Source organism: Hermetia illucens, chromosome 5 (assembly GCF_905115235.1).
Source record: "Hermetia illucens chromosome 5, iHerIll2.2.curated.20191125, whole genome shotgun sequence".
NCBI classification, from domain to species: Eukaryota; Metazoa; Arthropoda; class Insecta; order Diptera; family Stratiomyidae; genus Hermetia; species Hermetia illucens.
This window is the reverse complement of record NC_051853.1, coordinates 86928575-86954786: the sequence shown is the minus strand read 5'-3', so window position 1 is coordinate 86954786 and position 26212 is coordinate 86928575. Positions and strand designations below refer to the sequence as shown.

Genomic DNA, 26212 nt, shown 5'->3' with positions numbered 1-26212 from the left:
CATTTTCCCAGTTAGGCGAACTGTGATGATTGAGACGGGGTCCTTGATGGGATTCTTAGGGTGGAGAATTAAAAAGAGTCTTATCGGAGATCTTTTTCAGATTAAAGTTGGATACTTTCTAGTGTAGATCTCGCCGAAGAGGTTTCCAACTGGTAAGATTGGCACGACAGCTGAATTTGAGTCAAAGTATTGCAAAAGGTAACTCGCCTTTAAAGTCTCGTGCCCTGCTGAATACAGCAAAAAGATACTGCCATGGTGGTGGAATCAAGATCTGTCCAGTCTCAGGAAACTGAACAGGAGATCATCAACAATTGTTACAGGCACAAATATTGGTAGCCATACAAGGACTGCCTCACGAAGTACAGTTGTCGGGGATACAATCGGCTGGGGTATAAACAACTTCTCCGCACATAAAACTCCGGGGCCAGATGGTATAATGCCAGTCATGCTACAGAAACAACAAGAAAGGGTTATGCCGTGATTTACCGAGATTCACCGGGACTGTATCTCTATGTACGACTGTATCGATGCATACCACAGTCTTGAAGACACGCAAAACTTTTTTTCATACCGAAAGCGGGTAGACGCGGTCATGAGTCCGCGAAGGACTTTCGACTAGTCAGGCTTACCTCTTTCGCGTTGAAGACCCTAGAGCGCGTCCTGAACATCTATTCAAGGACGATCTCTAAGTCCCAGTAGGCCTACCTCAAAAGCAAATCCGCAGACACCGCTTTCCACAAAGTAATTGGCAGGGTTGGGCGATCACTGCAGTAGAAGCAGTATACTCTAGCTGCCTTCCTGGATATAGAGGGGGTATTCAACAACGTTAGTACTAATGCGATCAAGGAAGCCTTGGGCAGCATTGGACTGGAGGGATAACTTACGCATTGGATGATATCTATGCTAAGAACCAGGATAATCTAATTGAATTTGAGAGGTAGCCACTTGACTTAGTCCTAGGCTGGCGCCATATATCCAGCGCTCTGGTTAATAATGATGGTCAAAATTATATTATATAGGCGGCTTCCCATAACGAGGACTTAGTGATATTAGGGTGAGAGATGTTTCCCTCCATTATGAGTGACATCATGGAAGGAGCGTTTGGAAAGGTGCCTGTGTGAGCCGCAAGATGCGGACTCGGAATAAATCCAAACAAAACGGAACTGATCCCATGCACCACCACGACAAGGGTTTCTGAATTTCACCGCCCGGGGCTGAATGAGCAAAGATTGGTTGCTTCCTCCAATGTTAACTATCTGGGTGTAATCCTGGATCCGAAGCTAATTTGGAGATTGAATATAAAACTGCGGGTTAAGAAGACCTGTTTAAACTTCTATGTCTGCAAAATTACCAAGGATGATGGGCATTCCTCGCGCCCCAAGCTAAACTTCACGAGAAACTTGTCTGTGGACTTCCCATCCAAGGCAAAGGCCAAGATCGGCGGCCTGTTGCAAGCTATGTCACAATATTCTTCACCGACGGGTTAAAAATGCTCTGTGGAGCCCGTGCGGGAGTTCTTTCGAATACACACAGTGTATCCGAGTCGTACGGCCTTCCAGGTTTCACCAGCGTATTGCAGATGGAAGTACCGCCGAATCGGGGCTGGGTTGGATACTCAGCAGCAACATCCTCAAGGCTGATGGGGTAATGCAGTGCTCAAGGTCCCTATCCTCTGGGTTCCCAATCATAGGAACTTAGAGAGGAATGAGGGGGCTGACGGACTGGCCAGGCGAGGCTCTGCTCTTGGCAATCCTTTGGCGGGTACAGTTCGTGTCCCGCTGGTGACTGTCAAGGGTGGAATGTACTCGTACTCGCGAAGGGCCACGCCTATGCCGAATCAAGGAGTATTTGGTCTGTTTATAACAAAACCCGATGACGAAAGCTCATGTGACAAACGTGCGCAACTGCATAAAGCTAAGGGTCTCTGTGAGGTCCTTAAAGAATGATTTGCCTAGTGTTCGTAGTTTGGCTCTAGCTAAGGAAGTGCTTGAAGATTTTTCATTCTTCTCAACAGCTTCGGCAATGCGCCGCCGAACGCCGGTATATTAGGGGCACTGGTATATAGGAGAACATGCCGCCAGGCTCGGCATATCCGACAATTCGCATTGCCGAAGCTGTAGAGAAGAATGAAAAATCCTCAAGCACTTCCTTAGCTAGAGCCAAACTACGAACACTAGGCAAATCATTCTTTAAGAACATCACAGAGACCCTTAGTTTTTACTGGCTGGTTATGATGGTCTAAACCGGCTGGAGTTTGCCCTACTGGTACCTATCTATCTGCACCTCATGTCTATGAGGTAGTCAGCTAGAAAAAGCAGCATAGTAACTGCCATAATGGACCAACTAGATACCCGATTATGACTAGTTCTATGCTTCTTTATAGCTTCAATGTTTCAGAAAACGGAGAAGAAAGGCACGGCAGAAGAAAACTTGTCAGAACTTTCTACCCCGTCTCTAGCAGATAAAATAGAAGGAGGGATTAGTGGAAAGGCTGACAATGTACATTTCTGAAACTTCTTACGACTGTGGTACCTTAGGTATTTATCCGGCAAGTGCAAGTTCATTTTTTATTTCCGGCGTATATTCTCCCTATGTTGCCCTCTCGCATCTGTTTTCAACAGATTAGCTCTTTCTCCTTCACTCTTTGTGGTGCCTTTAAACACTGCATACTCAACTAACCTAACGTTCTCAGCTCTCTTCTCCTTCCTAATAACTCCTTTCAGGCACATACGAGTTTTCCTACCTTAACAGTACCAAATTTCGGACTCCTTTTATACTAATTTATCTTATCTACTTCCTTCTTTAATCCTTTCTTCCTCCTTTTGGTTCATTACTGAGACCCATAGAAATTCCCGTCTGAAACTTGCAGCAAAGGAAAAATGTAAGTCTTCCGGAAACTACGCTGATTTCCCTCATTTTAAAGCTCTGCGAACTTTACTGTCAACTAACTCCAGATAGAAATATCTGACAGTGTTGAGGCCGCACTGGCATGCAAAAACTTCAAGCGGCTTTTGTTTTACATCTGTAGCGCCCGTAACCGCGTCTAGCCCTCCTCCAAGTTCATCAAGTATGTGGTAATTTATTCCGCAATAACTTTTCCACTATGTGATTCTCCACTCACGCTTTTGGATGCAGACTGCCTCCCATCTTTGGTAATCCCTTTTTTACCCATTTCTTAGTTGAGTTAATGTTAGATCGGATCCCGATGGTCTTCCAAACCGTTTCCTATTAAAAATCAATCAATACAGTATCGTCGCACCTTCCATAATTTTTAATAAGACACTCGAAATTTGTCCTATGACTAACGTGTGGAAAGGATCTGGTCATTTTGGACACCTTGTAGTTCAAGAGCAACATTGCATTGAAAAACTTCCATCCACTACTACCAACCTGCTAGACTTCATAGACTAAATGTTTAAATTCTAGGCATAAAGTGCAATTTACCCACACGGATTCCTCAAAGAACTTTGACTTTCAGTCTTTGCCTCACACAGCATTGCATTGGTTTTTTTGATGGTTGTATGTAAGGTTCTTTTTTATTTGCCTTTGGTGTATCATAGGGATCCATTCTGGGTCCATTACAATTTTTATTTTCAATTGTTCCTCTCTGTTTGTTCTCATTTCCTCTGTAGCTAGATACTTTGATTCACTGGTGTTCTGTTAATAGATTGACAGTAAATGCTAGCAAATACAATTCGACGTGTTATTCGCTTAAATCCTATCCCATCCTGGTAGCCATATTCAACTTGATTCACTCTACATGTTGTCCTTTTTCAATAAGTAAATAAACAATAAAGCATCTTAGATTGTTACTTGCTCACTTATGTGGAAGAGAACCTCTGATATTTCAAGTGATTGTTATTTTATTCCAGAAAACATTTATGTTTACATTAACATTAACCTTAGTTCGTAGAAAGCCTGCCCAATGTCCTTCCAGATAATTTATTTAGAATTCGGGAATCTTGTTTGAAAACCAGAACTGAATTTAGCACGTGCATAAAAATGTGCAAACTCAATATCTTAGTATACAAAGCGTTCAATGGTCGCTCATCCCAAAATTATAAAAATTCATCATGAGGCATATGACCTTTAACATTTCTTATTTTTAAAATATTCCACTGTGCTTGTTCTTCTTCAATTTCGGTTCAGTAGGTGTGTTTGAAAAGGTCATTCACAAATGTATACGGTTTACTCTTGCAATATTCCGGAGCTCGAAAAAAACCATTCGATTAAATTGAATTTATTCCATGCAGACAGGAATGGATACCATAATAAAGAAAGATTATTGAAAATGCTCTGAAAAGCGTCTACCCCCACTTGAAGCTACCTAAAAAGTATTGGCACTGGTCCAAAATGCTGAACTTTACAATTGAATGGTGAAAACTTAAATACACCCGGATTTTCCATGGAGGCATATTGAACGCAGAGAGCTTATCATTTAATACAGACAATTGTTAATGTTCCTGTGTTTATCATAACTTCGTGAGAAATTCCGCTTAGTAATATCCGGTGATTATGTTAATTATAGAACATTTATTTCTTTTGGTATTGATCTTGGCGGGAGATCAGATGAATATTAGATAAAGGGGTGTATTGGAGGCACACTTTTTCTTTCAAAGAGTCCAAGCTTTTATCGCAAGGCCATTTGGTGATATTTAAAGGAGTTACAATTAACAAAATAGTAATGCGGTCGTGCGCTTCATAGTATACGAAGTGGGCACATCTCCCAATCGTGCCAATCAAATAAATAGTAAAAGTCCGCCATAGCCGGTCCAAGCCCGGTTGTAAAAGGAGAAGGAATGGATAGCTACAGTTTGAATGACTGTATGCGCAGCACCGCAGGGTCTCAGGGGGAAAGGTGAGAAAAGTACAGTAAGTTGGTAGTCTGAACCCCTTTATCATTCGCTTCTGCTACAAAGTAACGGTAGAAGCAGGGTTGCAGCCGCCCGTCATCAGGGAGCGTACGACTTAAGGTCATCGCGAGAAGTGGCGAGCAAGAGTCGATGAGGGCAGAGGCGGCGGCATCAACAATACCACACCGTACTGTGAGCAATAGTTCCAGTACTCGCCGAAATACGCTTCTTCACCTCCAGCTGAGGACAAATTCCAAGGAGCATGTATAGAATTCTAGGAAATGGATCTATTGCATAGGCCAGGTATTCCCAGGCCCAATGAATCTCTAGCCACTCTGAGAATTCTATTTCAAATCAATGATGAGACTGCATCTCGATTGTGCACTGATACGTTGCTACTGGAACTACAATCACTTGTGTATTGTGGTGTAGTTGCGACTGTCAGTTTGCAAAGTCAGAAGGTTTACTTTCGGGTCGTTGGTTTGAGTGATTGAAGAAGTCCACCGTGGAAAATTCGTCTGGAACATCGGCATGACTCATTAAGGCAAAACATTGACAAGGTGACTTAAATCACCATTGCCAGTGCCAGCTAATGAATGAAAAACAAAGTGTAGAGTATTTACCGCAACTATGTTATTCCAGTGAGACACCTCAAATCCACAGAGGTAGCACTCCAAGAGCTTACGGCAAAAATAGAGAAGGCATGGACTTCAAAAGTGCCTTCAATTACTCGTACCTATGCTTTACTCGCGGCAATTTGTCAGGCGCAAGGTCATAATAAAACCCATTTAGATATATGCGTGAATCGTCTGGTGGACGAGATTGAACTTTGCTGGCTTGGTTGTCTAAGCATTACTGGAGCAATGAGTGCTATACCAGCCGCGGCAAATGAAGCTATCCCGAATCTACCCCTATTCATTTGGAGGTGAAACGGAGAGCAGCTAACGAGACACATAGGCTGGTACCATTGGTCCGTGGAAAGGTGGTAAATCATACAGTCATGCGACCAACTAGAAATTCCTTGGCAAACATATAGATTCGTCTTTGAAAAGACATACTCTGTCGTAGTCACCAAAAGAGAAGAATGGTCGATAAATGACCACGAATCCTTGAGGATGATAAACCTAATAATGACGGACGACGGATCAGTCATGGCATACGGATCGGACATAGGGTTGTACTCGGGAAATCCGATTATGGAACTGGCCCGACGTTTCACAAAAATGGAGACCATATCCCACGTGGAGATATATACCATTTCAGAAAAGCATTTTACAAGGAAAATGACGGAGTCACATTATTCGGAACTCTTCCAACAGTCGGGCAGCATTATCAGCACTAAACGATATATCAAGCCAGTTGGTGTGAAGTTGTCACCAGGTTCTGCTGAAACTTGGCCGATTGAACGAAACATTCCTTATGTGGGTGCCAGAGCACTCGAACATCGCCAAGGGTTTGGACCTGCAATTATGGGGCATCCGGTCATTCACTGCCAAGTCCACTCTGACGGATGAAATTGCAATGCAAGGATTGACGCAGCCGAATGAAGAAATTTGCTGCAGGCGAAACTCATTTTGAAAGAACCCAAGGCCGCTGGAGCGGGATTTTTGTTGTCCCTTAAGAAGTGAGACGGGACACTGCTCCTTAAACAATTACATAGAAAAATTAGAATGGTGGTCTCGGATGTATCTAGCCAATGTGATGAGAAGAAAGAATTATTACCCTAACTTTCGCCACAGATTACATATTATTGAATGCATTCCGGCGGATTGATTTTGACAGAGGGAAATGATTTGCCGCATCTATAGGTGCACGCGCATGTTGTATGTTGCGGTGGGTAGCTGATCAACGGCCGGTGGGATGTAAAAATTTCATTTTTTTTGCTGGGGCCGTTGAGAGTGGAGTTCAATCGCGTACGTTTGAAGTATTTTCTTGGTCTCCTAAATTTCAGCTTCGGTCGTTACGAGGTAGGTTTTCTTTTCAAAATTCTTATAAGTAATTTACTGGCTCGAAAAATGCATTCCACACGCGTAATAGGTGGATCCCAGTGGAGAAGAGAAGAAGAAGAGAATTGAAAAACGCTGGGATTCTAAAAGGAAGTTAGCCAGCAAAGGGGTGGATGTCGTGGAGGCGTAGACGGAAAGCCAGGGAACTAGTTTTATGAGCTAGCAGTGCATAGTTTTCGATGTTGTAACGACTTTAATCAAGTTCTGGTAAATTTGTGCATGAGCACGATGCGGCAGAATGAAAAGCAACAGAAAACCTAGTTTGCCAAGAGGGCGCGATTAATGAATGGCAAAATGTTTGTCAAAGAGGAGCTTGCTTTCCTGCCGCTGATGTGAATTTCCTCAGATTCTCACTGGAACAATCGTGTAGTGATTTTGTGGTGAAGTTTTAGTTTCGAACTGCAGGAGACCTTCCCCATTGAGTGTGCGACATCTATAGAATACGGCATTTGTAGCCTCCAAGAATTTCTGGTCCGAGTGTGTGCGAGAATTTTCCCACTCGTGTGTGCGCCGCTGGGAGGACCCCGGAAAGAAAACAAGGAAAAGAAAAACAAAAATATTGCGGTATATTTGTGCCTTAAATTCAGTACGTTCTTACATTTCCGTATGCCAATATTTTCTATCTTTCTTTATGAGACAAATCATTTCCTTCTTAAAAAGGAAACAACAGATACACGACACGCCGAGCTCGGAGTGTAAAAACGTGTAACTTTTTCTTTCATTTCATTTTTCTCTTGTATTTTTCTTTTTTTGTTTATATTTATTCTTCTTAAAGCATTTTATCTTATGATTTATTCATTTTATGGTTGAAATTTAGCTCTTAGTTCATAATTATTTTTCTCCCGATTTGTTTTCGATCATACTGAATTTATAATATAGTATGCCATGAATTTGAGCTACATTTGTTTTTAATTCTCCTCTCTTCCTCCTCCTCCTCCTTGACCCCGCAAAACCTTTATAAGGAAATCTTCTAAATAATAGCTTGAGAATGTCAAGGATAAGAGAGAATCTCAGGGGCGACGCCTCAATAACTATCTGAGGCAGAAGAAGCAATTATCGGAACTGTGATCCGTCGTGGATCTTCCCTATCGATCGCGGTAATCGGGTTCGGAGATTTACGGCTCCACGAGAACGGTCGAGACGGTTTTTTTTACTTTCCAGGTTTAGCTCGGGTTCTGCTTTTTCTTTGGTTAGGCCGTCGCGAATTCCTTTGTTGGTTGTCTCATTTTTAGATCCGATGCGGACATACAAATGACTCGTGAAGAATCAAAGCGTTCAAAGGATCCCCTACAAGTCCCCAAGTCTCGCTAGCACAGTGGCGTGCAAGAACGTGTCAACCGAGCACTTTGATGGAGCTTCAGTCTTTGCGGGTGGACCTTCACGGTCAATTTCGCCAACTTTTTAGGTTTCTGGGGTACCTCTTCCCTCTAGGTCGTCTTCGGCCACTCATTATGGTCATTTGATCATCCTATTTTCCTTAGGTTCATTTCAAAAAATCTGTCTATTCTCCATCTGTGGAGAATGTTCCCAGATGCGCAAGAGCGGACGAGTGGCTATTGAATAGGCGATGTCCGATTATAGTTCAATAGGCTTAACAAAGACATCAGTGCTACCAAATTAAACTAGACTCCCGTATATATTATATTTACACCCCCTTTCAAAGGAACGCGCCACTTATTATAGTTAGGTGTTTCACAGAGCACACATCTTCACCAGATTTCGTGACAATAAGTTTAGTTGTCAGCCAGAGACAGACAAATATTGCATAGATTTTAAAAAAAATTTGTTTCATACAAAATATAAAAAGGAAGTATCATAATAGGCAGCTTCATGCTATTCGTTTCTCATGACATACATACCCTTACGAATCTTCTTTTCGTATCTCCCGTTTCCAGTCAGAAATAACTCCCAATTAGATTCCTAGATTTGTTTAGCTTATGTTCGGGGCAAGCCTAGAAAAATCTAGCTTGACCCCCTTGTCAATGTTTTAGTTACAGTCGCCCTTGCTAGTCATTTCGGTAAAGACGCCAGAAGAACAGGGACATATAATTTATGACCGACTGAGATTCAAACCCTCCAAAAAAAGGTAGAATTGCTGACCTCAATTTCCAGGCTGCACCTTTTAAAATTATGATAGCATCAACACAATTAATGGCGTCAAAGTTATGCAGACTCGTATCTGTCTAGGCTGAACCTAGACTTTTCGGAACGACAAACTTATCTATGGCAACGCTAGTCGACTAGATTATTCTAGATAAAATTCTACCCGGGTTAGTATATGTTGCTTATTATTGGATATTAAAGTAATTGAATTTTCTCTGCAGAAACTCTAATAGTCTCGTTGAAGATCCATTGACCCAGCCAACTATTTAGTATTTCACTACGTCCGCTTTAACAATGATTCATTCTTTACTTAGCACACATTGTAATTTTTGCTCATTGACTAGCCTCGAAATTAGACATGTTATTGGCAGCAACATCTCCGGAGAAGCGGTCAAAGTCTTGACTACATTCGTACTTAAAAGCAGCCAAAGATCTGGAATTATCAGTTAATCAGTTGAGCGGAAATTCGTTTCGTAGGCGTGAACGGATCATATTGTGGTCCATGAATGCACAAAAGCAACGAATTTATTCCAAGAAGCTTGAGATATGTGAAATTCCTCAGAATGTGCATCATAAGACGGCGACGTAAATGCTACCCACTTTTCGAAAATGTGCCAAAAGCTGGTCAAAGACGTCCTGAAATTTACCCATGATGAAAACAGTGACAAACAATCAAAGGTTTGTACCATGAATCACCTAACTATCATTTTTCCTAGTAAAGCCAATGGTTGTACACCAATCAAGCCTTGCATTTGAATTAGCGCACTTCAGTGACGACAATAATGCGTAATGTTGTTTGTACGTTATTACTTGCTATCTTTCCTCTGTTCTCTTTTTGAATGGAAAATTTCACTTGATATACGCACAAGTACAGCGAGTGCTAACCATAATCAAGTCTGGAAATTATTGAATGAATGCAAAAAACAGTAAATACCTCAATTAAGGGCGACTTGGCTGGTTGTTAATCGGTGCCATCGGATCATGTACACAAATGGCGGAATCTACTACTAAAGAGAATGACGTAATGGAAACGGCATCCATTCTGTTAGAGTTAGTTAACAGGGTGGAGGTGAAAACATAACTATTGGAATGTTCCGGGAGCGTGCCATTATACATTTTCTTTATTGCGAAATTGGCAGTTAATTTCCCGTCATGTCCCCCCTTCTTTTTTAATGGTCCAAATATCAAATCGATCCTTAGTTACTGGAAGCAGGATAGGATTCCTACAGCGGTCTTTTCTCCAGCTGGGTAGTTTCCAACCGATTCTTCTCTCCTTTTGCATGTAGTTCTTTCTTCTTTCTTCTTTCTTCCGTCTTTTATATATGTACATGCATTCCTGGTGATTCTGCACTTACACTGTACGTCCTTAGTCCACTACAGGTTTTGTGTTTTCATAAGATTCGCAGATGGTTCTCGGTGAATCTGTGCAGTTCAGAATTAGATTGTATACCCCATCCGGTGTCCTTCTTTAGTGATTCTAGGATTTGTCGAAAAATATGGGAATCCTTCCGCGTATTAATGAATGTTCAAAGAAGCACCCTTTCCCCTCTTCTCTTCGATCTTGTCGTGGACATTGCTCACCGGACATTTAACGTTTTGTACACTGCATAAATCATGTCTATACGGTTCCAAGTAGTCGAATAGGCACCGAATTGAAACCGAAACTTCGTTTCACCTTGTGTCACCGAAACAGAAGCGAAAACGGATCGAATCGAATGGAACCGTATATGTGTCAAACGAGCCTTAGCATTGCGATGCCGCACAGAACCGAACAATGTAGTCTAACTAAACGGCATTTTAATGTGGACAGTATACCACGGTCCCCAAACTAGGATAATTAGAAAATATTAAAAGGTAAATTTTTGGTGGGCTTTTAAATTTAAATTCTTGGATTTTGGTGTTTTTTATGACTTTTTTTATGAATAAAAAAAAACGACCCGTCCGATTTCAATTATCGTAGTTTGCGGACCGTAGAAATATGTATTAAAGAAGTCGTGAAAATTTCAAAGAATTTGGTTGGATAGATTTTGAGCTATGGTGGCAGCCGATTTTTAAGATGCAGTTTCGAGAAAAACGCATTTGAAAATTTAAATGTGATTATCAACAGCAAAATTTTCACTGACCATTAATCTGCTACACCTGGTCTATAGAGAGCACCCTCCGTTTCTTCAAAAAAGTCTTGTAAGGCTGATTGTTGCTCTCTGGTTTCAATACTGGCTCTTTTAGCGAGATCAGTCGATCGTCGTTCGGATCGCCAAATTCGCGCTTCATTACGGCGGTCGACATAAACCTGACATATGTGACCAACTTGACATCCCATTGTCACTAGGATTTTGAGAATGCCATTGAATCCTTCATTGAAAATAATTACAGCCAGAAAAGTGGCTATTTCTACGACCTTGGCCCCAGAATGAAGATGTTTAGGAGCGAAAGTCCAGGTCAATGCATTTAACGACTCATTGTTATTCTGGGCCTCTGCTCCTAAACATCTGTTCAAGAGATCATGTCGTGACAAATCTTTGTAGATTGCTTTGATGACTGTTTGACCTTCTTCAGTCAAAGGTGCCTTCTCGTGGTGGAAACTATTCAGTTCTCCTTTAGCTTCCGCTTTGTGTCATTTGCACCAACTGTTCTCGCCCGCTGGACAATTTTGATGCTGAGGATTTTCGTCTGTAGAACATTTATGGAAGAAAGTTGCCCAAATTTCTTGCTTTATTCCTTCTATCGAATTTGCGTGTCGACGAATAGCTAGCCCAAAAAATGTGGTGAGGTCGTTAATAACCTTATCAATAAGTTTTCCAGCCCCTTTTCCACCAATGCCTTTGTGATTTTTCTTTGCATTTCTAAGCCGTGTTCCCATTCTTTTCTCGACATGTCCTAAGCATTCCTTTCTTACTACTACGTATATTTTATTATTTGCAGAAATTTGCAGAAATCCCGGAGGAAAATCCAGCAAAATCCAATAAACAATATACAAAACTTGTCCTAATTGGAACATCCATGTTCATGCTTGATAAAAGTTTCTTTGCTGATGTTGATGCGAAGTCCTTTTTCTTCTCTGATAAGTATCGATTCCCATGAAATACTCGTTTTTTAGTGCGAGCGTGACGTTGAACTTTAAAGCGATCTCCCTTCGTACGATCTATTTAAAAAAATCACTGAACACACAAACAGCACAATACTTACAACAAATTATAACTGAGTATAGTTTGAAAGCCTTTCAGTGCTCACTCTAGACTGGATTATCCTTTTTATTCCAAACAGCAAATAAGTTTAGACGATTGGTTTTCCATCTTTTTATATTTATACTTGTGTTCCAATTTATAAGGCTCAAGTAAAAGACTAACAGTTAAAAAAAGATTCGATGCTCTTTCTCATCGAGTACTCTAGCCGCGGCTGCAAACTCCTTACCTGTTTAACACTGTAATTTCTGAACCACTCGGAATATCGGAAAATCCCTTTGCCCACATATTCTCCACTATATATAGATACAATTCATGCAAAAAAAATCGATTTCTCCAACGCGACACACGGGATGACCCCCTTAAACCAATCAAACAATCACTTAGTAGCCATAGTAATTTTTTTTCTTTTTCTAATCCACAGAACTTTAGACAGATCAGATTGGTCGAGCGTCATATTCGTGGAAACGAACTTAGGTCGCACCCACTTAATGAAAACCAACATGCTTACCAGCGTGGAAAGTCCTGTGAGCCTGTTCTTCATTCTTTGGTTACGAAGATAGAGGATGCAACTTTGAATGGTGAGTACGCGATGGGGGTGTTCGTGGATAGTGAAGGGGCTTTTGATTGTGCGCCTTTTCAAAAAATATACAACGTGCCGTTGATTTGGTAGACAGATTTGGTATCTCAGACATAGCCTTTCAGTTAATCCAAATAAAACCGCAATGGTATTATTCACAAAAAGGAGAAAACTGGATGAACTTTGACTCCCTCAGATGAGGGTTACTACTCTTCCAACTCTCCGGAGAAGTGAAATATCTGGGAGTCACTCTAGATAAAAAACTTCTTTAGAACAAACCGGTAGAGGTAAGGATGAAACGCGCTCCCACAGTTTATGGGCTGTGCATAGGAACCTTTGCCTCGATATGGGGACTCAGGCAGCATGTGGTAATGTGGATATACGTTGCTATCATTAGGCCGATGTTCGTTTATCCATCGGTAGTATGGTGGATTAAAGTGAGACAAAAAGGGCTTCACCGTAAACTAGCCGCACTGCAAATAACTGTGTGTCTGTGTAACACTGGTGCCATGAGCACGACGTCCAGCCCAGCTCTGAATGCATTGCTCAATTTGCAGCTCCTGGATATATTTATTCAGAGCACTACAATGAGAGCAGCTCATAGACAAATTCGATTAGATCTATGGAGAAACAACGGATGTGGGGGGCACAGAGCACTGGAAGAGTTACTGGGAGTACTGAATCCAGTTCTTAGAATGCTTTCCGATTCTCGTGTCCCCATACATCTGTTTGGTAGAAAATATGAAGTTACTCTGAAGCGTAGAGAGAACTGGGAAGTCCCAGAGGAATGCGTGGCTTACGGAAGTCTTCTACACCAATGTCTCAAAAACAGAACAGGGCTCGGGAGCCGGAGTCTATCTCTCGAATAAAAACGAGAAATGGGCTTTTTCTGTGGGACAATATGCAAAGGTTTTTCAAGCCGAAGTTTACGCGATCCTAAGGGCGATCTGGGTGATTGACGAGCGATTGAAAGGGCAGGCGCATCGCAATCTGCAGGGATAGCCAAGCTGCATTGAGGGCGTTGAGTATTCCTTTGACCGCCTCGAAAATCGTTCAGGAGTGCAGAAACCGTTTGAACTCTATCTCTAGATTCAATACGGTGGAACTACTCTGGATACCTGACTATGTGGCGTAGAGGCAAATGAAATCTCGGATGCTTTAGCGAAAGAGGGGTCAATCTCCCTTATGCCGGGACCGGAACCAGCAATTGGAGTATCAGTAGCATTGGCTAAGTGTGGCTTCAAAAACCGGCAACAAGCTTCCCACAATGACAGGTGGCAGATCCTAAATGCTGCTCGACACACCAAACTTTTCCTGTCAGAACCGAACAGGCATAGCGCAAAGTTCATCCTGTCGAAAAGCAGGAGGACTTGTAGGAGTATTGTGGGCATTCTCATAGGCCATAATTCACTAACTGGCCAATGTCCAGAATAGGAATTATTTAAGATGATGCGTGCCCCTTCTGTAATGAGGAAGCAGAATCCACGGAACGAAATAACTCGTTTATACATAGTATGCTCTAGTAAGTTTCCTTGATCCATTCTATGTCTGTTTGTAGACTACATTCGTTTGATTGAGCATTGATATCTGATTCTTTAATCTTGGAAAGAATCGTTCCATCTTGCACCGAGTTTTGAAACAATCTTATACACATAAAGCTGGTAGTGAATGGCAACAAATTTTATGACCCCAACTACAACAGGAAAGCGTATCAAGCCATTGTTGTTTCCATCATTTCCCATTGACTTCGATGTTTAGACCAACCTTGGCCCGTCAATTCTCGACGCCTCTCTCGTACTTTTTTCACGATCGTTGGAACCACATATCGCCTGTGATTTAGAGGCTCGAAATTTTTTGTAGTTGATCAAGGGTAGGTGAAATGTCCAATGGTTAATCATACATTCCCGAGTCTGGCTAACATAGAGACTTGCCAGCGCGTGTCATCAAAACATTTCCTTTACGGTGCACAAAGATGCCGGTGGATCTGCACGATCAATATTCAGCAATTTCCGTGTATCTTGAAGCTCTGCCTTTCTGAAACTCGATCAGCCCAAAGGGCATTAGTTTCAATTTTCCAGCGCGATAATTTTACTACGCAGTCGCGCAAGTGAGATCTGTCCTTTCCTTTCCTCGTGAAATCGCCACCATTGAATTTGTATCGAGCTACTACTGCGTACCCCATGTTGTATAGATGGTGGCTTGATTTGCAGATTCTGAGGTTGACATGTGATAACCCCATAGGGCATAGCGTCTTTGCCACTGTCTGCACCTGAGGCTTCACTTAACCGCCTTTTCGCAAAATTCCCATTGAGACTGTTCGTAATGATGATATAGTAGTTGCCAGAAAGCGTCTTTGTCAGGATTGGGTTGACCTGTCTGTAGCGCACGAGCGTGTTTGTTTTGTACTTTTGTAGAACGTGGAGTGATGAAATTAGCACAATCAACAGCAATAGCAGAATACTACAATTTAAGTCAGAATTTATGTTTAGCAGCATAGATATTAACGAAGAATCAAACGGGATAATTTCGCGACTACGGATGGCACAACTGAGAAGGCACTACATCAGGAAGGAGGGCAGCCTTCTTAATTGGGGCGGTGCGGCGTGAAATGGACTCAGGGCTCCTTCAAACCCAATATAAATAAGTCGGGAAACCGATAGTAGAACACTCCAGGTATGAAAGGTTTCGAGTATTGCTTATAGAAGAATATTTGAGCAGGCATTTGTCCCATTTGTACTTAGTTCTTAATGATTATGCATTTAGTTTGTCTAGCCATTGACTTTAGTATGATACTTACATTCAAAGTCCTAGAATGTAACAAATTTGACCTAATATAACTGTTAGTAATAGTGCGATTTTTACGAAAAGGTAGTATCAAGCTGATGATTCTAGGGTATAGTTAAGGGGAGGTTCGCAGTCAATTTCTAAACCATATACTAATTTTAATTTATTTTAATATATTGCATATATTTAACTTTATTTAAATAGGTATCAGTATGAAGAGCATTTTGAGGCCTAGATGCCATATGCGTGGACCACAACGTTTTTTTTCAGATATTTGGCTTGGGTAATTTCTGAGAACGAGTGTTTGACGTAACTGACCCTTTTCGGATCCCCGCACTCCTCAAAACTAAACTACTATTTTCGAGAAAAAAACTGTTAAGGTTAACATATTTTATAAATATTTCCTAACGATATTCTGATTACGCTAATACAGTAGAATCCCGATAATTCGTATAGACAAGGGGCTGACGATTTGGTAAGAAATTTCGAGAATACCAATTATCCGGAGTGGAAAATAAAACAAGTCGGGAAACCGGAAGCTGGGCGCTTCAGGCATGAAAGGTTTTGTTTGTTTCTTCTGTGAGTATATTTGAGTGTAGAATTATCCCATTTGTACGTAGCCCGTTATATATATGCATTTAGCATGTCAGAATTAGTACTTCGAGTTGTAAATTTACACAGTAAAGAGTAACTTTGTTACTAATAGTATGATGATCAAACTTGGGGATAATATGCTTCATATTATATTTTATACTACTACCAACTTTTATAACTCTGGAATAAACTTAAGGGGGGTTTTACTGAATTTACCCAAAAATATGATAATATACTATTATTAACTTAATTTGAACAGATATCGATGTGGAAAGTATTTTGAGGCCTGGGCACCATATAGAGGCAGCTTAATGAATTTTTTCAGATTTTTCGGTTGGGTAGTTTCTGAGAATGCGTCCGTTAAAGAAATCGTGACTTTCCACCCCTCCTACTCCCCGGCTTTCTAACAAATCTCAAAACTAAGACCAGCTTCGAGAAGTACTAATCGAGGCCTTTCATTTGATACTCCAGATGACTATGTTCGGTGAAAAAAAATTGCACCGTCCCCATAAATCTGGAGGTCCACAGGTCCCACCTTCTCACCAAATTTCGTGTCAATCGGTATAGCCGTTTCTGAGAAAAGTGCTTGTGACAGACAGACAGACGGACAGATAGACAGATATTGAACCGATTTTAATAAGGTTTTGTTTTACAAACAAAACCTTAAAAATTAACTCTAAGGATCGGCAAATTCGTACGAATTAGCAGAAAATACGAATAATCGATATATGAATTATAGCGATTCCACTGTATTTTTAATATCGTTTTTTTGCGCATAAAGTTATATAGAGTCAGTAAGTCAATTAAAAAGAAGTCGAAGGTAAATGGAGGAAACCATCTAAAACGTATTACAGAGTAGTCTTCTGTGAAACATGATAGCCAGAGTTGGAAATATCCAAAGAGTTAGTTGGACATCTGTCTATCGTAGTAATTAATCATTCATTTATTCCTTTATGTAGTTATCGATTTAGTGATTAGAATAGTTGTAAACATTTGAACCGGTCGCCATTTATTAAAAGTATAGTAAACATTTATTGTGTCTTGTGAAATAAACAAGCCAGTAGTGTGCCCTCCCTACTCTCATTCGAATGACGAAAGCATGTGAAATTCTCAAAAGTCACCCTACGCCCAGAACTCAACAAAATAAACTTGTAACGATGTATTCACTTTCAAATCAATTGTGTGCTTCATAGTCAGATCAGCATAAAAGCAAGATTAATCAGCAATAATATTTTATTAATTTCCCAACACTCACTTTATGTATTTCTATCTTCCTTGGACGTAATTAGGTTGAGGGTTTTGTAGGAGATATCACCTTAAGAACGATCTTAGAAATATTTAGTCTTCGCTCGAAGTTGGAATTAATAAAATAGATTAAATGTATCTCTTCCAGCCAGGTCAACCAGGGGTTTGCTAAGATAAGAGAGATTTCCTTTTATATCTATGGTTCTACAAATTAGATCTTTTACACTTTTAAGAAACAGAAAGTTCAATGAATGAATGAATGAATGTCTTAGAAAAGAGTTGAGGTATTCATAATCTTTTCTATTCAAATAGTTGCACTAACCTTTCATGCAGCTCTTGGATTTCGGTAGGTCACCAAATAGCAAAACCCCTTTATGGCCGAATCCACTCACATAGCTTTCCGCTCATTGTTATTGGAAAGATTCAAGCTATTTATAAAATCGATCATTATTGTATCACGTGAAAGGCATCTAGTTTTTGTCTGCTGCTTATTCTGACCCCCACAGACTAATTGCTGATACATTACTGCTATAAAACGAGGAGTGAGACTGAATATTGTAGTATAATACGCTCCATTATTACTACTTACTCGCCTAGTGCAGCAGAAGCTGCTCCTCGCATCAGGCGATAATATATGCTGCTATAATGCTGCAATGATAAATTCATACACTTGAGTGCAGCAGCAAATGTGCACAACTTTGAATGCATTGTTGTTGGCAGTGACGACGACGAGGTAATTGACTTTTTATGCAGCTAGTCATGATTATTTCCACATATAATCTAGTATGTACGCTCTTGCATGTGAGTCATGAAACGAGTGACTTTTGCGACATCCACTTTCGATTATGTGCTTACAAGTCCAAGCTCATAGCATTTAGAGTGAACTTCTTTTTGAATCTGGAGACCTTTAGCCTTCCCACAAGTGTATGCATATGCACATGCATAGTTCTGCATTTACCATACAAACTCAACGACTGGAAGAACGACCTTTAAACTCTTGAATGGTTCGTTATTTGCTCACGTTCAATATATAAATTTTTAGAATATGTAATTCATACGTACAAGGGGGTGGGGGACTATTGTTAGTTGAAAATTATCTCATTGGAAAGAGAAATTTTTTGTGGGCGGAAGAGGGAACGGGAAAGGGGACCAATGGCCTTTGATTGACCAACAGGAAGGGTAGATTCGCGTTCTATGTAGCTTCGAAAATAGTGGTTGAATTACACATCAAATGCATTCCTTACAAATTGGAGTATTGCGAGAAAAGGTTTTTGATTGTGATCCCTCGCATTTTTGAGTTCTCGGAGATGTCGTTTAACGATGAGTCAAGCGCATAGCGAATCCTAAGCAACAAGAGGTACATAAGGTCAATGAGCTCGTCCATAAGAAATAAGCAACTTCACCGATCGATCGAAGTAAAAATATGTAGTGGATTTTTTGTATTTGAGATAGAAGAGATCCTAAGTCCACATGTACTTGATATCAGACTGGACCAGATGGAGAGCAACTTACTCTCACGTGTAGCAGTCGCAGATTAAATCAAATTTCGTAACTATAGCTCCAGCCGTGTCCGAGTAAATCTCGAGTGACAGACGGACAGACAAACATGGAATCGACTTGAATACGTTTTGTTTCACACAAAACCTTGAAAACAACAACCATTCGCTTTCCTGCCAACTACCGCCCAATTTCAATCTTCAACAGTCCCTCGAAAATTTTCGAACATATCCTGCACGACATTATCCAACACAATATAACCCCCCCCCTCCCTCATTCCAGTTTGCCAACGGGCAAGGCCATGACATCTCCCACCCCCTTCTAGTACTTAGAACCGGGATCCTAATCAACCTCAACAACAATATTCCCAACTCCGCCTGCCTCCTTCATATCCAGAAAGCCTTCTATGCAATCTGACACGAAGTTTCATCTACAAACTTACGTGACCTTCGAATTCCACCCACAATTGTGCAGATTAATTCTGAATTATTTATCTGATCGGCAGACACATGTCCGCATTAACGAAATCCTGTCTGACTTTTACAGTTCTCCAACAGGCATTCCACAAAGTTCAGTATTGTCAGCAACACTGTTTTCCATATACACCGCCGACATTATACTTAAAAACTCAATCAATTCCTATCATGCTGTCAAAGCCATCCAATACGCTGATGACCTGACCCGAAGCATACGAGGTGCACAAACCCGAATAAACAGTTTTACATTTCTGAAAACTCCTCCTCAATACCAATAAGTGCGAAGCTATCATCTTCCGTGGTAGAACCACCTTTACCCGCAAAATGCCAGCTAAAACAAGTAACTTACAAATAAAGTTCCCACATTCCCACTGTCTAATCCCTCCAGGAAACCCCATCCTCTCCAAAACCCTTACTGGTATCACGATATGGCCTATCCTGGAAAAAGAATACGTATAGTTTCGTCGCAATTTACAAAGCGACTCCACAAGCCTCTACTACCGACATCTTGCCTACAGGCCTCCTAACCCTATTCAACTAGAGCTGCAGTCATCGTGACAAGCTGAAACTATTCAACCGCCCTTGCAATCGAAATCGCCCTGGCCTCGTCTATCCAACAGCCATGCTTCTCTAAATGTATGCCTCCTCCTCCAACTCACGATTCCTCCGTCAACTGTCAAATAAAGAGAGGTTTGCCCTCACTTTTTAAATTAAGTCTAAAATTAAGCAACATGTTGGCCTCTAGGTAAAACTATGCTGTTAAATATGAATTCTAGTGTAAAATCTTAGTCATAGGCTATTTGAATAATTGGGCAAGTCCTCATACAAGCTTCTCGCGCTATCTTGGGATGGAACAAGAGTAGGCTACTAGGAACGTTCACCTGAAGAGGATTTTACCTGCTGACTGTTTTTCGAAGGTAAGCAGCTCTGCCGAGGGTGTACCTAAGCAACAGTCCGGGGACCATCCTACCTGAACTGTAAAAGGTATCAATAGGACCACAAGCCAAGGTGTGGGAGCATGGTCTCTAGTATGCGGATTTTGAATGCAGTGGATAATGTATCCTAATGAGCCAGGGTGAATATTTCCCCAGACTACTTCGGCGATCAAGACGTAGACTCAAATTCCAACAAAAAAAAAACGGAAGGCGACGGAAGAAGGAGAAGTTTTAATCTCATGCGTATCATCGGAGGAACTGCCGGCATTCAGCTAGAAGACAGCAGCTGTCGAAGGCAATGCAGCCGATGAAAGCCACAGTGCCGCTGTGTTGGAACCAGCAGAAAAACTACCGCCTTCAAGTACCTCAGGATGAGGCTGAACAGGAAAGCAAGAGCTCGGACGCCAAGCAACCGCTGCAGACAGCGAACCAGCACTTCGAAACCCATTAGCAATGTAGCCAGAAATTACTTATGGGTGTTGTTGACGGGTGAAAATTCGCTAGCAGCAAACTGATGCTGGAGATTCGACCAGTATCGGCGCAACTCCTGGATGGCGAGGGCGAACAGGAGGAATGTTTGATGTCTTGATTCTTTCCAGGTACCACTTAATAGCATGCGAGGATCAGTTCTTCAGAGACTTTCTCATTTCGTGGATCGCTAAGATTAGCGATACCTAGGAGGAGGTGAAGTTCAAAATTATCCCATGTCCCACACGATAAGATTCGCAGGAGATCGGTTGTTGTCGAAGATCCGCATGGAAAAGGACAAGCTCATTAAATCACTGCTCCTTCAAAACCTGAGGATCTCCATGAATGGCTGGATGGTGATTAGAGACGAAAAATCCCTGATGAACAGCCAGTGTATCCTACTGTGCATACATGGAGAATGCCTGGAACCACTGGAAAAGGCATACTATAGAGCGCCGTTCGAAATTAGGAAAGCGAAAATCATACATACTCTTCCGCTCCGCGTAACCGACGATGACGAAGACATCGTCATCACATTGCTACGGGAGCCCTCATGAGAGAAGGCGGAATCATGAAAGGGCGTCAGAATTCTATTCCATAGCACAATAGATACTCATCGACACTGGCCTAGACTACGTAACTTCCCCAGCTTACATGCTTTTTGTGGCTGGACCTGAGTTCTGAGGCTTATGAAGCTCGAGCTAGTTTAGGATAGTACATGATTTTGGTGTTGAACTTGTAGGTAGCCCTAAGCATATAAAGAAAAAAATGGAGACCTTTTTTAGGGTCAAACCCGGCATAGTCCTGTAAATGCCGATAGTACGGGAGCCAGTTGCTCCCTTATCGTCCTCTGTATTTTTGCTTAAGGGCTTACGCCTGATAATATACTATTTGATTGGGCAGATATCGGAATGGCACATATTTTGAAAATGACTTTTGTCTCAGATTTTGCGTTTCACATCAAAACCGATACCAGTTTCGAAAAGTACAAATCGAGATCTATTATTTGGCACGCGTGACTATATTCGCTGAAAAAAAATTTTAAATTCCCCTTTACATGTATGAGAAGCCCCCTTTACACTCCACATAAATTTATGCCACTCGCTGTATGCATGGGATTTCACAGCCCCCGAATTTTGATTCAATCGGTGAAGCGGGGAAAGTGCGTATGACAGACAGATATTGAATTCATTTTAATAAGGTTTTGTTTTACACAAACAGCCAATTCACCAGAGCTGTGACTAGAAGGATACCTGAGGGTGGCGCTTTCCGTCCAACGCTTTAATTGATAGCGATGGAACTGATTTTACGAGTACTGCCCATGAGCGGCGTAAATGTAATGGCGTACGCCGATGACTTGCTTATATTTCTGTCCATGTTGCTTCCCTCCGATATAAGTGAAGTTATGGATAAGACATTGGAAAAGGGGTGCCTGTGGGTTGCAAGATGCCGACTCGGCATACATCCAGCCAAAATAATAATAACAATCGTTGGTGCAACAATCCATATTGGATCAGGGCCTCGAAGTGTGTTAGAGCACTTCATTCAAGACCGTAACGGTACGCTACAGGATTACAGTACTCTATAGGAGGCAATGTGGTCAGCATCGCGCTCGCTCGAGATTATTATCCTGATTTGACTCAGGTACTCATTCACAGCTGAGTCGACTGGTATCCGACGTCAAATCACGATACAAATTCCACTGCCACCAGTAAGATTTGAACCGCGACCTTCCGTACGACAGCCTTGTGCTCTAATCACTCACTATACAAGGGTATCTGAATGCCACTTACCTAACTGGACGACGATTGCCGCTTTCTTCCAATGTAAAGTATCTGGGTGTGATCTTGGATCGCAAGTTAACTTGGGGATGAAACGGGAATTAAGGATTTGTGCAGGGTAGCCTTCTACGCCTGCAAGAAGACTTTCACACACGTAGTGCATTAGCGATTTATAAGAGTAGCACATCGAGTGTCATTTGCTAATATTTTCATTAAGAGAGCAACAGAGAATCAGAGTGTCTAATTTAGGCACACGGGCTATTGGGGGAGCTACAGAAGGTGATAGCTTCCTCTACGCCAAGGCAAGTGATGAGAGGTACGATCGTTGATAAAGAAAATAAAATAGGTGTGGGGCAAAAAGGGAACATTGTTACACAGTACACCAGGGGGGGCGAAGGAAAGACATATAACTAACAGGGTAGACGCTGTAGGAACGGTAGAAAGGTGTGGGGTGGGCCATTTAATGGATAATAATGGGACCTTAAATAAGGCAAATTTGGACAGAAGTAAAGCGTGATTACTGCAGCCAATGTATGTTTTCTATTCACTTGTGGACACAGAGCATTGAAAGGGGGCAGCAGAGCAGCTTGCAAACTTGATGAAAATGGGAAGGGGTTGGGGATGCTGTAGGTGTGAGATCAGAAGAGAATGAAATTTTCATTTGCTAATGGGGTCTCGACAGTAGCCAGATATTCCTTTCTGAGCTTGGTTATTATATTAGTAACTTCACTGAAATTTGCTGAGTTCTTATATGAGCGAAGTCAACGTTTCTGGAAAACTTATGTATTTCCCTTGCTGGGAGTTTCAGGCGAAGATGTTTAGGGACTTCAGTGGTGAACCCGAATGGATATGAACGCAGAGATCTGAGGGTTGACGGGATTAACAAGGAAATAGGTTAAATGGAATTGTCTAAAACGAAACGGAGCCTTGGGCTTATGCCAAGGGAATGATGATGAGATCCCCATTGATAGTCGCCAGTGCTGAATTCAGACCTTCGAGGCTGACCTTTCGAAAGTTGAATTTAGAAGAGCAGGATGATGAGCATCACGAGCGAAATAAGGAGAAACATCTGGAGACCACCGAATTTCTCATATAAGTGAAAGGAACCAAGCCAGGAGAAATCTACACAGTCAATAACAAACTGGCTTTTCCTTTATGGAGAAATACTTTACGTATTATATATAGTCGTAAGAGAAAGTCGAAGAGGAGAAGATAGATACAATACACACTACAGGTTTATAGTACTCTTTAAGAGGCAATTCGACCAGCATTGCGTTCGCCCGTGATTATTACTCTAATTTGAGTCAGATACTCATTCATAGCTGAGTCGAGCGGATAGTAGTCCGGCACAGGTCACAACACCAATCCTATTGCCACAAATGAGATTTGAACCGCCACCTTCCGTACGACAGCCTATTGCTCTAACTGGTCTATTCGGTCACACACAAAGCTTAGGTGACAACATTGATGTTATGGGAGTACATCACCTTGAAGGAAGATATAATTCAATCAGGGCGCCATCCTTTACACACGAAAAAAGGGCGATGTAGGCAACAGTATCGTTGGAAGGGGTGGAATAAGGCAGTCTGGCATGTGATTTTTGAAATACTACGATAGCGAGCAGATTTATGGGCTTGTAATATGTTCCTTTGGTGTGAATCTACCAACATTTAGGGATCATTTTAATTTTTCGAATATTCTAACCCTTGGAGTAGAAGGCGAAACATAAAATTGCGTGAAATATGGGGATTACGTAAGTGTCTTCGGAGACTCAAGTCAGTTGATGCACTAGACGACAACTTCGTACGTAACTTTGTAACTCCTGTTCCCGTTGATATTTGAGGGTTTGATGGAGTGATCGAGTTGCTTTGACAAGCTGTTTTTAGATCTACTTACGATCGGTGTTCTTTAGAGAACTGTTGATTTGTAAATGAGCACTTATGTACTTTAGGAAGTTCGTGAATTTGGCTGTTCATCTCTCACCTTTAGTCTTTGTTATACTCTTCTGAAAATAACTTTTAGTACAGTTCGTTCATTATGAGCTGACGTTTCACATTTTTAGTAACCTAAATGAATTAGGTCCGTAATTTTCCCGGATCTCCTGGCCGGCAATTAGCCTGCCCCGAGGAGATGATATCCACTTTAGTGGGCCATCTCTAGGCCATCACGTCCACAATCGGCTTACTTTACAAGTGTTGTATAATAAAATCAATTATTCTAATTGATGCCAGTGGCATATTTTTAGTAGTTCCATTTACTTCTGACAAGGACCAGTGAGATTTGAGTCTAATTACGGAATATTTCTTGCGTCATGTTTTGCATGAAGACCATAAATTGGTTCACTGTATGCGTTAAGAAGAAACACTTCCAGATAGTGGGGTGGGGGACTTGTAGTTGGATTCGAGATACGGATTTCAAAATGGTAACACATCTTGCCGGGTAATCTCTGTGGGATATTCGTTAGCCGCCCTTCAGATTCAGAGGCTTCTCATCGCGTTACAGTGGACGAAGGAATGCGCCAACTTCTTTTCAACTTAGAACCGGACGATCGCAAGAGGCCAGAGGCCACTTCCGCCCTTAAAGAATCATTGGCAAAACTTCTTACGCCTCGCCCCGAAAAAAGTGGTTCTTGGCACTCATGCGCCTGCATTAAAAAGCCCACCACGGTGAAAGACTTCCGACGATCCCTCGGGACCAGCAACTTTTATCGATGTTTTGCCCGTTGCTACACTATAAGCTCTTCTCAACAAGTACGTCATCGTGCGGACATTAAAAACTGAGGATGCTGCGACGTGCATCTCCAAGCAAATTCATCCCTTCGGCTTGTTATTGACGCGTCCAAAGTTACAATCGGGGCAGTCCTGGAGTAGAAGTAGAATAACCAATGGTTTCCATCAGCTTTCTATTAAAGGAAGCTGTTCGGCCCGGAATCAAGATACAGTGTGAATGACAGCGAGTTCTTGGCTATATACTGCAATGTCCCTCATTTTCGCCAATATCTACAAGGTTTCGACTTCTTCGTGTTGATAGACCATAAATCGCTTATGTACGTCAGCCAACAAAGCCTCGCCACGTCAATTGAGGCCCCTCAGCTATTTTTCTCAATTGACTTCGAACTTTCCTTTTATTCCAGGTGAGGCAAAGAACTAGCAGACATCTTTTCCCGAATTGAACCGAATGAAACGCCGGGCTTTATCAGCGAAAACGAGCTATTCCACAAGCAATCCCTGGACCCTGAGTTGAGAATATATATATTAGCAAAGCCACACCCCTAAAGCTGATACGGAAACGTCGAGCCTCAGGCAAGGAAATCGTCTGCGATGTTATTTTCGGGTATTTCCGCCCTTTCGTCCCTACTACTGTTGTGCAGGGAAATATTTCCATAAACCGGAAAACCCCAGTGGCCAGCCGCACAGCATGTCAAACTCGAAAAAATGTCACCCGTTCCCAAACAAATTCCCCACGCACGACAAAGGTTCCCAGTATATTCGTCTGGACGTTGTAGGTCCCCTGACCCCGCATCTCAACAATAACAATAATAAGTGTTTCATTATGAAATTTCTCATGAAATGTCACCCAGGAGGAAGTACTGTACCGACGTGAAAATGTTGCTAGGATAATGTCAATTACTGTTCACACCACCAGACGCTTCGAAACTAGTGCTACTACGGAGAAGAAGCCACTCTGATAGTCGATCAATAAAATTCT

General features: G+C 41.7%; 1 protein-coding gene across 4 annotated transcripts in view; it reads right to left on the bottom strand.

The window, feature by feature from the left end:
- Positions 1 to 26212, bottom strand: part of LOC119658055 (histone deacetylase 4) — a 322316-nt gene that overhangs the window by 152673 nt on the left and 143431 nt on the right. The gene's annotated exons all lie outside the window — the stretch shown is intronic.